We start from the raw sequence: 14232 nt of genomic DNA on the forward strand, positions 1-14232 counted from the left end.
AAAACTAGCAAGCAAGAATATATGTATTGAGCTGCAAGAAAACAGTAAAGGAAGACAACGTTATAAAGAAATACGCAAAATAATTATTAGAGATCCTCAAATCAGTATGAAATATTTCATTATTTTTCTTAATTATGAATTACAATATGCTCACTAAGACGTGATACAAGGTTCAAATAAGCTTAAAAATTACAGACTTTGATGGCTATCTAAGCCTCTAAGACTTGCAAAGTTTGAATCCTTTTGAATCCTGCGTCGTCATATTCGAGTTGAAATGACTGACCTGTTTAATAAATGGGTCAGGTTATTGTTCAAAATATAAAACCCGTTTGACCCATCTGACCCATTTAATTAAATAACATTTTACTAATATACCCTTCAAACTCTAGTTATATAAACTTATTAGTTGTTGTGGTTTATTTTATTTGACATATTGTGATTGATTATTTGTGATATTGAGATAAGCTTTAGTTTTGAATGATTATTTATAATATAGTTACTCGTGAGTTTTGAATTTTATATTAAAAATATTTATTTGTTTGCTTTTTCATAATTTTTTTTCTTCATTTTGATAAAATCTGATAAACAGATCAACATGACTTACCCATTTAATAAATGGGTTGTGTTAAGGTTGAGGAATCTTGACCCGTTTAATAAACATGTAGGGTTAGTGTTGACCTATATAGTCGGATACTCATGAGTTGACATAACACAAACCCGACATGTACGTGAGCATGAATTGCCACCTCTAATATTGATTCCATCCTAATTTTCAATTTTTCACAACCTTATCTCTCTTTTTCTCTCACACATCAATTATTGATTTAAGCTTTTCAATGTTGTATCTACCCATGAACATTCTAAATACAATCCACCCCATCATCCCCAACAAATCATTTTGGTTTGGTATTGGTTGTTCTACACAAAATTATAATCACCATTTTGAGAGGACATGGATTGTATTTTTCATAGAATTTTGAAGTTAAGTCAGCAATATGATGATCTAATCTTTTTCTTTTTTTATTTTGGTCTTTTTTCTTTTTCTTTTTTGAATTCTTACATCCAGAATTTGTAAGGTGTTTCTGTTGTTTTCTTTCTCTAATTTTCCAATGTATTGACTTGTGTAATTGTTAACTAACTTTTCATTGTTAGAGCTGCTTTATTTGGCCATCATTGTTGTTGAATTTCTCATTGTTAATTGACTTAGATTTGATAAAAAAAAATATGATTGGGTGTTTCTTTTTTATTTTTAACAAAATGGTGGATTTATAAATATTTGTAGAGCAATAATGATATCATAGTAGTCTTAAAATCTTTAGTGTTACAACTTGCAATTTTGTTATTGTTGCATCCCAGTCTCAAAACCCTCCATTAGATTTCTTGCTTCTCTTAGCCTTCTTGGTAAGCTTTTAAATACTTTCTTTGCTTAGCTGATCATCTTTGGGAAAATTAAAAGTCATGAAAATAACAAGACAAATATAATATACTCTGTAGCATTAGTATCTCGTACAAAATGGGCTTTTGTCCTTTTCGGACAAATTAATTAACTTTATACCCCTTTTTCCAAACTAAGTAGGGAAATGCCCCTCTTTTAAAACTCAATTTATGATAAATCGAGTTAGACCCTATAATGGCGTTTTAATGAGCCTATAGTGACGTTTTTAAGACCTATAGTGACGTTTTTTTAACTCGACTTCAATGAAATCGAGTTATAGGTAAAAAAATTGCCTATAACTTGCGGGAATAGGTAGGACTACAATCTCAAAATCCATTTATAATAGAATTGCTGACCATTTTGAAGGAAGCTGTTTTTTAGAGAATGTTAGAGAAAAGTAAAAAATAAGTGGTGACATAATCCAACTACAAGAGAAACTTATTTCTAAGATCTTACGAGATAGAGATTTGGAGGTGCACAATGTATTTGAAGGTATCAATTTGATAAAGAAAAGACTTCGTAGTAAAAAAGTTCTTTTAATTCTTGATGATGTGAGTGACTCAACAGAGGTAGATAATTTTCTTGGAGAACATAACTGGTTTGCTCCTGGAAGTAGAGTTATTATAACATCAAGAAACAAACAAGTACTAGCCATTTTGGGAATCGATCATCGTCGAATACACAACGTTGAAGAATTGAGGCAATGTGAAGCTCATGAACTTTTCATCAAACATGCCTTCCAAACAAGTAAATATGCGGAAGATTATTCAGAACTTGTAAACAAGATTATACTTTATGCCAATGGCCTACCATTAGCTTTACAAATAATTGGTTCTCATTTGTGTGGAAAAAATATACAAGATTGGAAAAATGCATTAGAAAAGTATGAAAACATTCCAGATGTAAAGATTCAAGAAATACTCAAAATAAGTTATGATGGATTGGAAAAACATGAAAAGGATATTTTTCTTGATATTGCACGTTTTTTTAAGGGTTACAAAAAGGATGTTGTTTTAAATATACTAGTCGCAGACCCGTGCGTTGCGCGTAATTATTTTTTATGGTGATCTCATTATTATTATTATTATTTTGTAATTTGATCTAATTTATTATTATTATTATTATTATTTTGCGTGTGATTATTATTATTATTACAAAATAATAATAATAATAATAATAATAATAATAATAATAATATTTATCACAAAATATTTTTTTATTATTGTAGAATTGTTTTATTTAAAATTTGAAACTTTAATTCTACCATAGTTGGTTGACTAGTTTTTACATCTCTAAGTCAATTAAACACATTTTGCATGCTACATGTAAACCTTCTTTTCCATAAGGGTTGAAATTATCTGCGTAATACTTTTTTCCTATGGAAGTTAAAAAGAATAAAATTCACCTTGTCTTGATGTTTTCTAAAAATTAAATTTGGTGATTCTCTTTCAATAATTGTGAAAATTCCAAGCAATAATTCAGAAGGTAATACATGTTACATGTTCATGCTTTGATTGTGTAATTGTATGATTGATTTGAGTTGTAATTTATAAGTTGAATATGGTGGTGTATGTCTAAAAGGGCCTAAATATGTTGTTTAGGATATTGAATATAGTGTTGTGTGTGATTTATAGAGTAGCGACGGTTGTAGTAATTAAAAATTGGTTTTTCATTGTCTTTTAAGTTAATAAAAACCTTACATATACTTTTTTTTTTTTTCAAAAAACGTTTACATATTTTTTTAACGTGAATCTTTACATGTACCTTAATAAGTAAACCCTATACGTTTCATTTTCTTAGATGCATAAAAAAAGGCATCTATTCTATAATAATAGTGGCTAATTAGTTTTTTCATGTTCTCATTTATAATATTTTTTACTATTATCATATTTTATTGGCTGTTGATTTTCATAATAGAGGCATTAAATGAGAGTTAAATTCTTAGAACCTTTCATTAGATTTTAAAAGTCATGGTGTGTGAAGAATAAAAGCATTTAAAGACTTTTTTTTTTTATATTTTATTATTTATAAATAATGTTAAATGAAATGTCAAAAAAAAAAAAAAAGATTTTGAAAATTTTCATCTTTATTTCTTATATATTTCTATTATTACTGAAGAACGTTTTCTTTTAGTTTTGATAATAAATATGATTTTCTAGATTAGAGTTTGATTAGTTTCAAGTTTAAATTTTGTATGATTTTATTTAATTGTTGATTATATGATTTAATTAAGTGAATTTAACGATTTATTTATTTGCATTGTAAAGTTTATAATAACATTCGTAAGGTCATCTTTAATTAATTTTTTACTCCTTTAGCCGTTGGTCTCTTTGTTTTCCAATTAACGGTTACTAATTAATTTATTTAATTGACGTTTGATTTCTTTTACTAATCTCTTTCTCTCCCTCTTTGTTAACATCCTATTGTTTTCCCAAATTTGATGATAATTCTAATGTACTAAATATGCATATTGTAACGTTTATTTTTATTTTTATTTTATTCTATTTTGCTGCCATGAAGTTAGTACATCCATAACTATTAGTTTATTATTTTATGATATGTTTGGTTTGATATTATTATTATTATTATAATTTAGTGTTTCTAAAATAGCATGTGTTTTGTATTCTCTTTTTCTATTAATGCATTGTAACGTTTTATGGGAATACTTTATAAGAAAATTGTTTATTTTTTTTATTTATTTTTTTAAATTGAGTGTTTCTAAATTGATATTTGTTTTGTATTTCATTTTTCCATTGATGCATTGTAACATTTCATGGGAAGACTTTATAAGAACAATTTTTATTTATTGAATAAAATATTATACGTTTAATTTTTTAAAAAATGAGACAAAATATAAATAATTATGATATGGAGGATGTTGCTAAATTTAAATGTTGAATAAAATAAGATGAGAATAAAATAATAAAAATGAAATGTATAGCAATAAACACCATATTATTTTAGTTATGCTATGTAATAAAATAATATTATATTTTTATATACTATCTTTATAATGCAATAATATAACATTTAACAACCAATGAGAATAAAAAAGATAACAACATAAAATATAAAACTAAATCATATCAAGCTGGATTACCTGTCAATTCCAATTTTAGCAAACTAACTGACTTCTAGTAGTCTAAAACTGATTTCTGCGATGCATTTGGTGGAGCTTTCAATACTGCATCAGTATGTTTTGATGGTCAACCTGTTACACTAAAATTAAAAAAATAATATATACCAAAATTGAAGGAAAATATATATATATATATATAGAGAGAGAGAGAGAGAGAGAGAGAGAGAGAGAGAGAGAGAGAGAGGCTTTTGTGTGTGGAAGAATAGAAATTATGCATAGAATAAGAGGGAGAATGACAATTTTATAGCATGAGGATAAGAATAAGAAGAGTAAAAAAATAAAAGAAGATAAAAAGATAGAATAATATTAATATTGAGAGTAGTGGGGATAAGAAAAGTTGAAATGGAATGAGAAAGGTTGAAGAAAGTTACGGTAGAGAGTAGTGGGGATATGAAAAGTTAAAATGGAATTGAAAATTTAATAATAAATAAGAATAATTAAAAATAAGATAAATTAAATATGATATTTTGATTGTAATATAATAGAGTTTTTAATTCACTTTAAATGTTAAAAAATTGTATAAAAAAATTGGAAAAAAATTGATAATGACATGGCTGCTGACGTGGCTCAATGGGAGCGTAGCAACATTAAATGCTACGCTTCAGCTTTTAGTAATATATAGATATAGATTACGTTCTTGCGATTTATGTCCAGATGATGGTATTGGAAGCCTTATTGACAAGTGTCTTGTAACGTTGGAACATGGCTATTTGTTGTCAATGCATGACTTGCTACAACGAATGGGTAGAGAAATCGTTCGACAAGAATCAGAAGAGCTTGAAAGACGTAGTAGGATATGGTGTTATAAGGATGCTCATAAGTTACTAACTAGAAATATGGTATACATCCTTTACTTCTCCATTTTTTTCTATATATTTCTTTAATGGATTTTCCCTTTACAATATTGAAAAAAATGTAATTTTCTCAATATATGTTTTGTTTAAATTTTCAAAATCTTTAAACTTTTGTTGAATTGTATCATGAAGTGTGACTAATTCTTTGTCCTAAGCAGGGATCAAAAAGAATTCGAGGTATAATGTTGCGCTCACCTGAACCAATAGAGGTTGCATTGAAAGCTAATGTTTTCAAGAGGATGAAAAATCTCAAATTTCTTATGGGCAATTTACATATTGTTGAAGATCTTGAATATCTCCCAGATGAGTTAAGGTTTCTTGAATGGCATAAATTTCCTTTGTCCTTTTCTTCCAAATGTTGCGCCCCTAAAGAACTTGTTGCACTCAAGCTGTCTAAGTCTAACATTAAATTGGAGAATGCACTCAAGAAGGTACAAGTATTAGTATAAATTTTAATTTCTTTAAATGTTATTTTTAAAAGCTGTTGAAGATAAATTTTGTTTTTGTTTTTTGACTTTCTTTTTTAAAATTTTTCATAGGGTTCCAGAATGAAAATTTAAAAATGATCAGTCTAGTATCTTGTGAATTCATTACAAAATTACCTGACTTGTGCTGCCCAAACTTAGAGATATTGGAGATTAAATATTGTAAAAATTTAATTGAGGTTGACAAGTCGATTGGATTTCATGAGAAGCTTAAAGTATGGAATCTCTATGGCTGTCCACAACTTCAAATTCTTCCAAGTACGCTCATGTTGAAATCTCTTGAATCTTTTGAACTATGTCGTTGCAGAAGGCTTGAGAAGTTCCCCGATATTGACCCAGAAATGAAATGTCTAAAGTATTTGGATTTGTTTCGTTGTGGTTTTAGAGAATTGCCTTCATCACTGTTGTATCTTACTGGACTTAACCCGTTAGGCCTAGGTGTTAGTAAGCTTACTAATTTTCTGGCGTGCAATTCCTTTAAAAGATGAAAAAAGAAGACGAAGATTTGTAACCAAACAAATAAGGAAGCATAAGTGAAACAAGAGTTTTAAACTAAAATTGTCATCCATTGGTGCTATATTAAAACAAGAGTTTAAAATATAAACATCATATTCTATGATAACTGAAATATAAATTTATAAATAAAATAAAATTATAATACCTTCTTGAAGAGGTTTATTTAAGTCAAAACAATATTTTGGAGTAAAGTAGTGACTCTCACTTGCAACTACATTCCCATCCATTGATGCTATAATACATGTATTAGAAATAAAAATTAACATCATATTAATTTTGGTGCTATATAAAAACAAGAGTTTAAAAATATTCTATGATAAATGAAATGTAAATCACAACTAAAATAAAATTAAAATACCTTCATGAAGTGGTTCATTTAAGTTAAAGCAATCTTTTGCAACTACATTCTCATCCATTAGTGCTACAATATACATGTATCAAAAATAAAATTTAACAACATATTAATTTTAACCTATTTTTTAAAAATAACTATGAATCAACTAAAATACAATAGTGGTACATTGTTTAATTATTCCTCAATCTTTTATTGACATTTCTTCATCTCTTCTTCTCTTTGATATTAGTAAAGGGGAAGAAATTTAGTTTGATATTGGTAAAGTGAAAGAAAGTGGATGGTAAAATATTGGTAAAATAAGATTTGGTGAAAAATAAAAAGTGAAAAGGAGGAAAATGTGTTAAGAGGGTAATTTTGTCCAAAGAAAAAAGAGTCCTCAACCAATTCCAGCCGTGTCCCATATTAAGAGCGCAAATTTGTCCAATTTTTCCTTACAAGTCATGTCATGTTTTTTCTCTAATTTACTCAATTTTTTTATTTACGTGGGGCCCACTAAGGAGAACCTTAACAAGCACCCATCTCACAAGAATACCATTTTTTTATATATTAGCAATTGAAATTTAAACAGATAAAATAATCAACAATCATATTATATATACTAAGCAAAAATTGCTTCCATTAAACTTCTTTTGTTTAAAATTAATAAATCTACCTTTTTGCCACGTCTACTCTTATGTCCTATGATCCTATCCTAATTACATCTTCTTTCAAACCATTCCACCGCATCAGTGAACTTCACGTTGTGGTAGTAACATAGTGCACGAGTAACACACTTAGGCTCTTCATTGCATATCTTGCAAAGGGTGTTAGACAAAATATGTGGTGTAAGGTCCCAAATAAATTAGAAGATTGAATTGTATGATATTTGATTAGATTTATAGTTATTGTACCTAATTATAGGTAATATTTTATTGTCATTCGGTAACTAAATTGAAAAATAAATTGGTTAAAACCCAGAAGTGCATGTATATGGTCTACAATTACTTGATCATGTAACTGTTTTATAATTTACTATTGGATGCCCAATAAATATCATGCTCAGAAAATATTTTTCATCCTAGGATTTAATAAGAAATAAAAATAATAATAATGAAGCGAATAAACATATCAATAAGGAGAATTAACTATTAAGGTCTTTTTGTTTCTCTTCTAAAGTAAAACGTTTTTTTGCCTAAAAAGCTATTCAGACCTTTTAGTAGTTTGCTTGTAATTAAGGGGTGACAGCCATTAATCAATATAAGCAGTAAAAAAAAGACGCTATATGAGCACTAAAAATTCCACCAATATGATGAAAAATTATTAGATTCATCAAGAGGACTGCTGACATTGTCATTCTTAACCTTTCAACCAATAAAATACTGTTATTTATGCAAATGTGACATTATTTGGTATTTTTTATTTTTTAGGAAACTCACACATACATTTACATAAATGACATCATTTCATCGGTTAGGAAGGACCACATCAATAGTCATCTTAGTGTAAATAATAATTTCTCCAATATGACACCCCTCTTCAAATTGCTTTTAGTTTTACCTTTTAATTACCTTTTTTATTTTTAAAACGACCTATTAATTGCCTTAATGAATACAAAATTTAAAAGAAGTATACCATTATTTACAAATTACAATTATCTTTCCTATAATATAATTACGGGAAGCCTTATGCATTTGTGGTGAATTGGTTGTGAGTTTTTCTGTGCTTTAGTACAGACTACCAGTTCTCCTTTTCTTTAAATTCACTTCCATTACGTTTCACTTTCTCTTCCTCAACTAAACTATTGTTAAAACTACAAATAAAAAAATAAAACAAAACTGTTGCCCTCAAATCTCCAACCCAGAGATGCCTTTTATACCTCTTCATCTTATCCACCACTAATTATATTGATTCCAACCCAATTTTCAATTTTTCACAACCTTATCTCTCTTTTTCTCTCACACATCGATTATTCATTTAAGCTTTTCAATGTTGTATCTACCCATGAACATTCTAAATACAATCCACCCCATCATCCACAACAAATCATTTTGGTTTGGTATTGATTGTTCTACACAAACTTGTAATCACCATTTTGAGAGGACATGGATTGTATTTTTCATAGAATTTTGAAGTTAAGTCGGCAATATGATGATCTAATCTTTTTCTTTTTTCTTTTTTTTCTTTTGGTCTTTTTCTTTTTCTTTTTTGAATTCTTACATCCAGAATTTGTAAGGTGTTTCTGTTGTTTTCTCTCTCTAATTTTCCAATGTATTGACTTGTGTAATTGTTAACTAATTAACTTTTCATTGTTAGAGATGCTTTATTTGGCCATCATTGTTGTTGAATTTCACATTGTTAACTGACTTAGATTTGATTAAAATAAAATATGCTTGGGTGTTTCTTTTTATTTTTAACAAAATGGTGGATTTATAAATATTTGTAGAGCAATAATGATATCATAGTAGTCTCAAAATCTTTAGTGTTACAACTTGCAATTTTGTTATTGTTGCATCCCAGTCTCAAAACCCTCCATCAGATTTCTTGCTTCTCTTAGCTTTCTTGGTAAGCTTTTAAATACTTTCTTTGCTTAGCTGATCATCTTTGGAAAAATTAAAAGTCATGAAAAGAACAAGACAAATATAATATACTCTGTAGCATTAGTATCTTGTTATGGATTATCATTATTCAAGGAATGTGTTAGTAATGGTAGATGAAGTTGAGCATTTCTCTTCTACTCATAAAGTTCGATTTTGTTAGTTTCAATTTAATCTTTGATGTTCCAAAGTTTGGTTTAGATAAAGAATAAGTCACCATGAGTGCCTTATTGCATATAATCTTTTATGCCCTCAAGAAAGATACCTCTAGGTTCTGCAATTGGGTTTTGGATGGATTCTATAGTAGGAAGCTAGATTTCCTTGTTGTTTAGCCATATATTTCATAGTTTTGCTTCCCTGCACAAGCTTTGATGGGTTATAATCACTTAAAAAAGAAGTTTAATTGGTTAGCATAAGCTCCTATAATGGATATTTGATAGTCACTGACAAAGAAACTACGGTGATATACTTAGCTTAAGATCCTAAAATGCGCATTTGGTAGTCACGGATAAAGTAGTGATTTTTGGTAATTGCTTAAATATTTGCATATAAGTATTTTATGATACTCTCTAGTATTATTTGGATTGTTGTATATCTTTTATGGACTATCTTCTTAGGAGCTTGAACTAAATAAAAAATGGAAAACAAATCAACTTATTTTGGCTGTAAAATCTGCTTTTTAAATATCAATTTGTTATTATTAATATTAGAATTATTTTATTTTCCTTTGGGGTGTACGAGACAGATGCAATCCAAGCAGTTATGCATGCAAATTTGGAATATAAATCCTCTATCTAACTTCTTCTTCTTCTTCCTTTTTTTTTTTTTTTTTTTCATCAATCACAACTGGCAAAGTATTCAATTGATTTCCTTATAAAATAAACAAAGGTAAAAATGAAAAAAAAAAAAATATACACATAGCAATTCAAACAAATAGAGGATTTGTATTCGCAATATAGAATATAATTCCATATGACATTTGAATGTATAAATTTAAAAAAAGTTTTTCTGTGCATCACATTGGCTAATCACTAGTATCATATATAATAGATGGAAGAAGTTACAAAAGATGATATGTGTCATTATTTTATGCATTGTCAAAGAGACATGTGTCACTGTTATGTGTATCCACCAATTGTAGGGGTCCAAATTTTATATTATATATTATGTATAGATAGATAGATGCTAGAAATAGAATAATTTTAATTCACATGATGTTATATATTAGACAACTTATCTCTCAAAAAATAAAATAATTCTTACAACTCTTCTTCTTTCATTAGTTAGAAACTTTTAAATGGTTTTGTGACCACTAAATGTCCAATTTTGAAAGTATACTTTAAAAAAAATTATTTACCATATATTCTACTATTAAATTTTAGAAATAAAATAATTTAATGTTAATGTTACAATTCAAGAGTTTCTCCCATTTAATTTTTAGAAAATTTTTTACAAAATTTCCTAATCTCATTTTGTTCAAGTATTAGAAATGAGTTTCCAGTAAGTGGGTCTCCTCAATCCCAATCTCATTTTTTTTTTTTTTGAATTTCAATGCCATTTAATTTAAATAGCAATATGTTAATTGCAATGCAGAAAACTAGACATATTGAATTTAATTCATCTTCAAATTTATATTTACAACTAATCCAACTCATTATGTCTTTCTTATGCTCTATGCTTTGCAGCTGCACTGAATTTGAGTTTATCCAAAGAGTTATAAAAGAGATATCAAGAACTAAATCAAATCATGAGCCATTATTTGTTGCTAAACATCCAGTTGGAATAGATATTCGAGTGGAGGCCATAGAATTGCTTTTAGACATGGAATCAAATGATGTTTGCATGGTAGGAATTTGTGGTCTTGGGGGAATAGGTAAGACTACAATCTCAAAAGCCGTTTATAATAAAATTGCTCACCTTTTTGAAGGAAGCTGTTTTTTAGTGAATGTTAGAGAAAGGTCAAAAATAAGTGGTGACATAATCCAACTACAAAAGGAAACTTCTTTCTAAGATCTTACGAGATAGAGATTTGGAGGTGCACAATGTATTTGAAGGTATCAATTTGATAAAGAAAAGACTTCGTAGTAAAAAAGTTCTTTTAATTCTTGATGATGTGAGCGACTCAATAGAGGTAGATAATTTGCTTGGAGAACATAACTGGTTTTCTCCCGGAAGTAGAGTAATTATAACAACAAGAGACAAACATGTACTAACCACTTTGGGAAGAGATCCTTGAATATATGAGGTTACAAAATTGAATGAAAGCGAAGCTAGTGAACTTTTCAACCTGCATGCTTTCCACACAAGTAAATATGGGGAAGATTATTCAGAACTTGCAGAACAGATTATATGTTATGCCAATGGCCTACCATTAGCTTTACAAATAATTGGTTCTGATTTGTGTGGGAAAAGTATACAAGAATGGAAAAGTGCATTACAAATGTATGAAAACATTCCGCATAAAAATATTCAAAAAGTACTCAAAATAAGTTATGATGGATTGAAAAAAATTGAAAAGGAGATTTTTCTTGATATTGCATGTTTTTTTAAGGGTTACAACATGGGTGAAGTTGTAAATATATTAGGTTCTTGTGATTTATATCCTGATTATGGTATTGGAAGGCTTATTGACAAGTGTCTTGTAACGTTGGAACATGGTTGTTTGTCAATGCATGAATTGCTACAACTAATGGGTAGAGAAATTGTTCAACAAGAATCAGAAAAGCTTGAAGAACGTAGTAGGATATGGCATTATAAGGATGCTCACAAGTTACTAACTGGAAATATGGTATACATCCTTTGCTTCTCCATTTCTTTCTATATATTTCTTTAATGGATTTTACCTTTAAAATATTGAACAAAATATAATTTTCTCAATATATGTTTTGTTTAAAGTTTCAAAATCTTTAAACTTTTGTTGAATTATATTATGAAGTGTGACTAATTCTTTGTCCTAAGCAGGGATCAGACAAAATTCGAGGTATAATATTGCACTCATCTGAACCAACAGAGGTTTCATTGAAAGCTAATGTTTTCAAGAGGATGAAAAATCTCAAATTTGTTATAGGCAATGTATGTATTGGTGAAGCACTTGAATATCTCCCAGATGAGTTAAGGATTCTTGAATGGCGTGAATCTCTATCCTTATCTTCCAAATGTTGCCTTCCTCTACAAATTGTTGTACTCAAGATGTCTAAGTCTAACATTATATTGGAGAAGGCATTCAAGCAGGTATAAGTATTAGTATTTATAAATTTTAATTTCTTTAAATATTATTTTTAAAAGCTGTTGAAGATAAATTTTGTTTTTGTTTTTTGACTTTCTTTTTTTAAATTTTTCATAGGGGTTCCAGTATGAAAATTTGAAAATGATCCATCTAGTATCTTGTGAATTCATTACAAAATTACCTGACTTGTGCTGCCCAAACTTAGAGATATTGGAGATTAAATATTGTAAAAATTTAATTGAGGTTGACAAGTCCATTGGATTTCTTGAGAAGCTTAAAGAATGGAATCTCGAAAACTGTTCACAACTTCAAATTCTTCCAAGTACGCTCAGGTTGAAATCTCTTGAATATTTTCAATTAGCTCGTTGCGGAAGGCTTGAGAAGTTCCCCGATATTGACCCAGAAATGAAATGTCTAAAGTATTTGGATTTGTTTCGTTGTGGTTTTAGAGAATTGCCTTCATCACTGTTGTATCTGACTGGGCTTAACCCGTTAGGCCTAGGTGTCAGTAAGCTTACGAATTTTCTAGTTTGGGAAAATAACTTTAATAACTTTTCGGGACCTACTGGGTTTCTGTGCTTGACAGAACTGGATCTTAGCGGTTCTCCTAGAATTAAAGATGAATTAGATTCTTGGATGCAGCCCGATTACTTCCCAGTATTGGAAAGTTTGTCTTTTGCTTCTACTGGTATTGTTACCATCCCAGAAAGTATTAGTAGATTTACTACATTACAAATACTTAAAATTCAAGATTGCAAAAAGCTTCGGGAAATTCCGAGACTTCCATATTCTATAAGAACTGTGTGTGCAACGAATTGCGATCGGCTGGATACACAATCATCAAGCAATTTATTGATTCACGTATGTCTCTCTTTCTCTTTCTCTCTGAAGTTTAAGTTATAAAGAAACAATTAATGTTAAACTTCAATTTTTTACAGTTTCGAGTAATTCTAAGGGGACACCCTTTCTAAATAACTGTAATACGCTAAGAATTTTGTTAGTTGCCCGGTTACGAAAGAATATATAATATTAACATCTCAAGTTTATAAAACTCGTTTTTGTTAGTTTTCATATGTTGATCTGGACAAAGTTTTCCACGTGGATAGCGAGTTTTAAAAACTCGCTTTATGAACTCGAGTTTTTAAAACTTGCTTTCTGTTTAATATTTAGTCACTTTTTTGACCGCTTAAAACGACACTCTCACGTTAACACTCTCACTCTCTCAGACTCCACTCTCTCACTCTAAAATTTCAAACTCACTCACTCACAGTCCTAAATCAGCTACCCTGTGCTCTCAGTCTCCACGGGCTCTCTTTTGCGTTGTTTGTTGTCTTCATTCATCTTGCTTTCTTCGTTCTTCCTTTCTTCGTTCTTTAGCTCGCTTGCTAGGTAAAAGTTCTCCGTTCCTCTTTTGCTAAATTTATTTTTATAGATTTGGGCTTTTTGCATGGTGGGTTACACATTGTTGTTGCTGTTGTTTTTGTTTCTGGGTTGTGGATTTACTTGGGTTTTCAGTTGCTTTTGATACATGCCCATTTGGGTTTTGTTTGAAATTGCTTTATATTTGTAGACATAGATGTCATTGAAATCAGAATTTCGTTTTGGTGGGATTGAGAATAAATGGATTAAGGAGTTTTCTTTATTTTGTT

At 29.0% G+C, this 14232-nt stretch overlaps 1 long non-coding RNA gene across 2 annotated transcripts in view; it reads left to right on the top strand.

Annotated features, from left to right (window-relative positions):
- Window positions 1–14232, top strand: part of LOC136065024 (uncharacterized) — a 100426-nt gene that overhangs the window by 53665 nt on the left and 32529 nt on the right. The window lies entirely within an intron of this gene.

Source organism: Quercus suber, unplaced genomic scaffold (assembly GCF_002906115.3).
Source record: "Quercus suber isolate HL8 unplaced genomic scaffold, Cork oak 2.0 scaffold_832, whole genome shotgun sequence".
In the NCBI taxonomy this organism is placed as follows: domain Eukaryota; kingdom Viridiplantae; phylum Streptophyta; class Magnoliopsida; order Fagales; family Fagaceae; genus Quercus; species Quercus suber.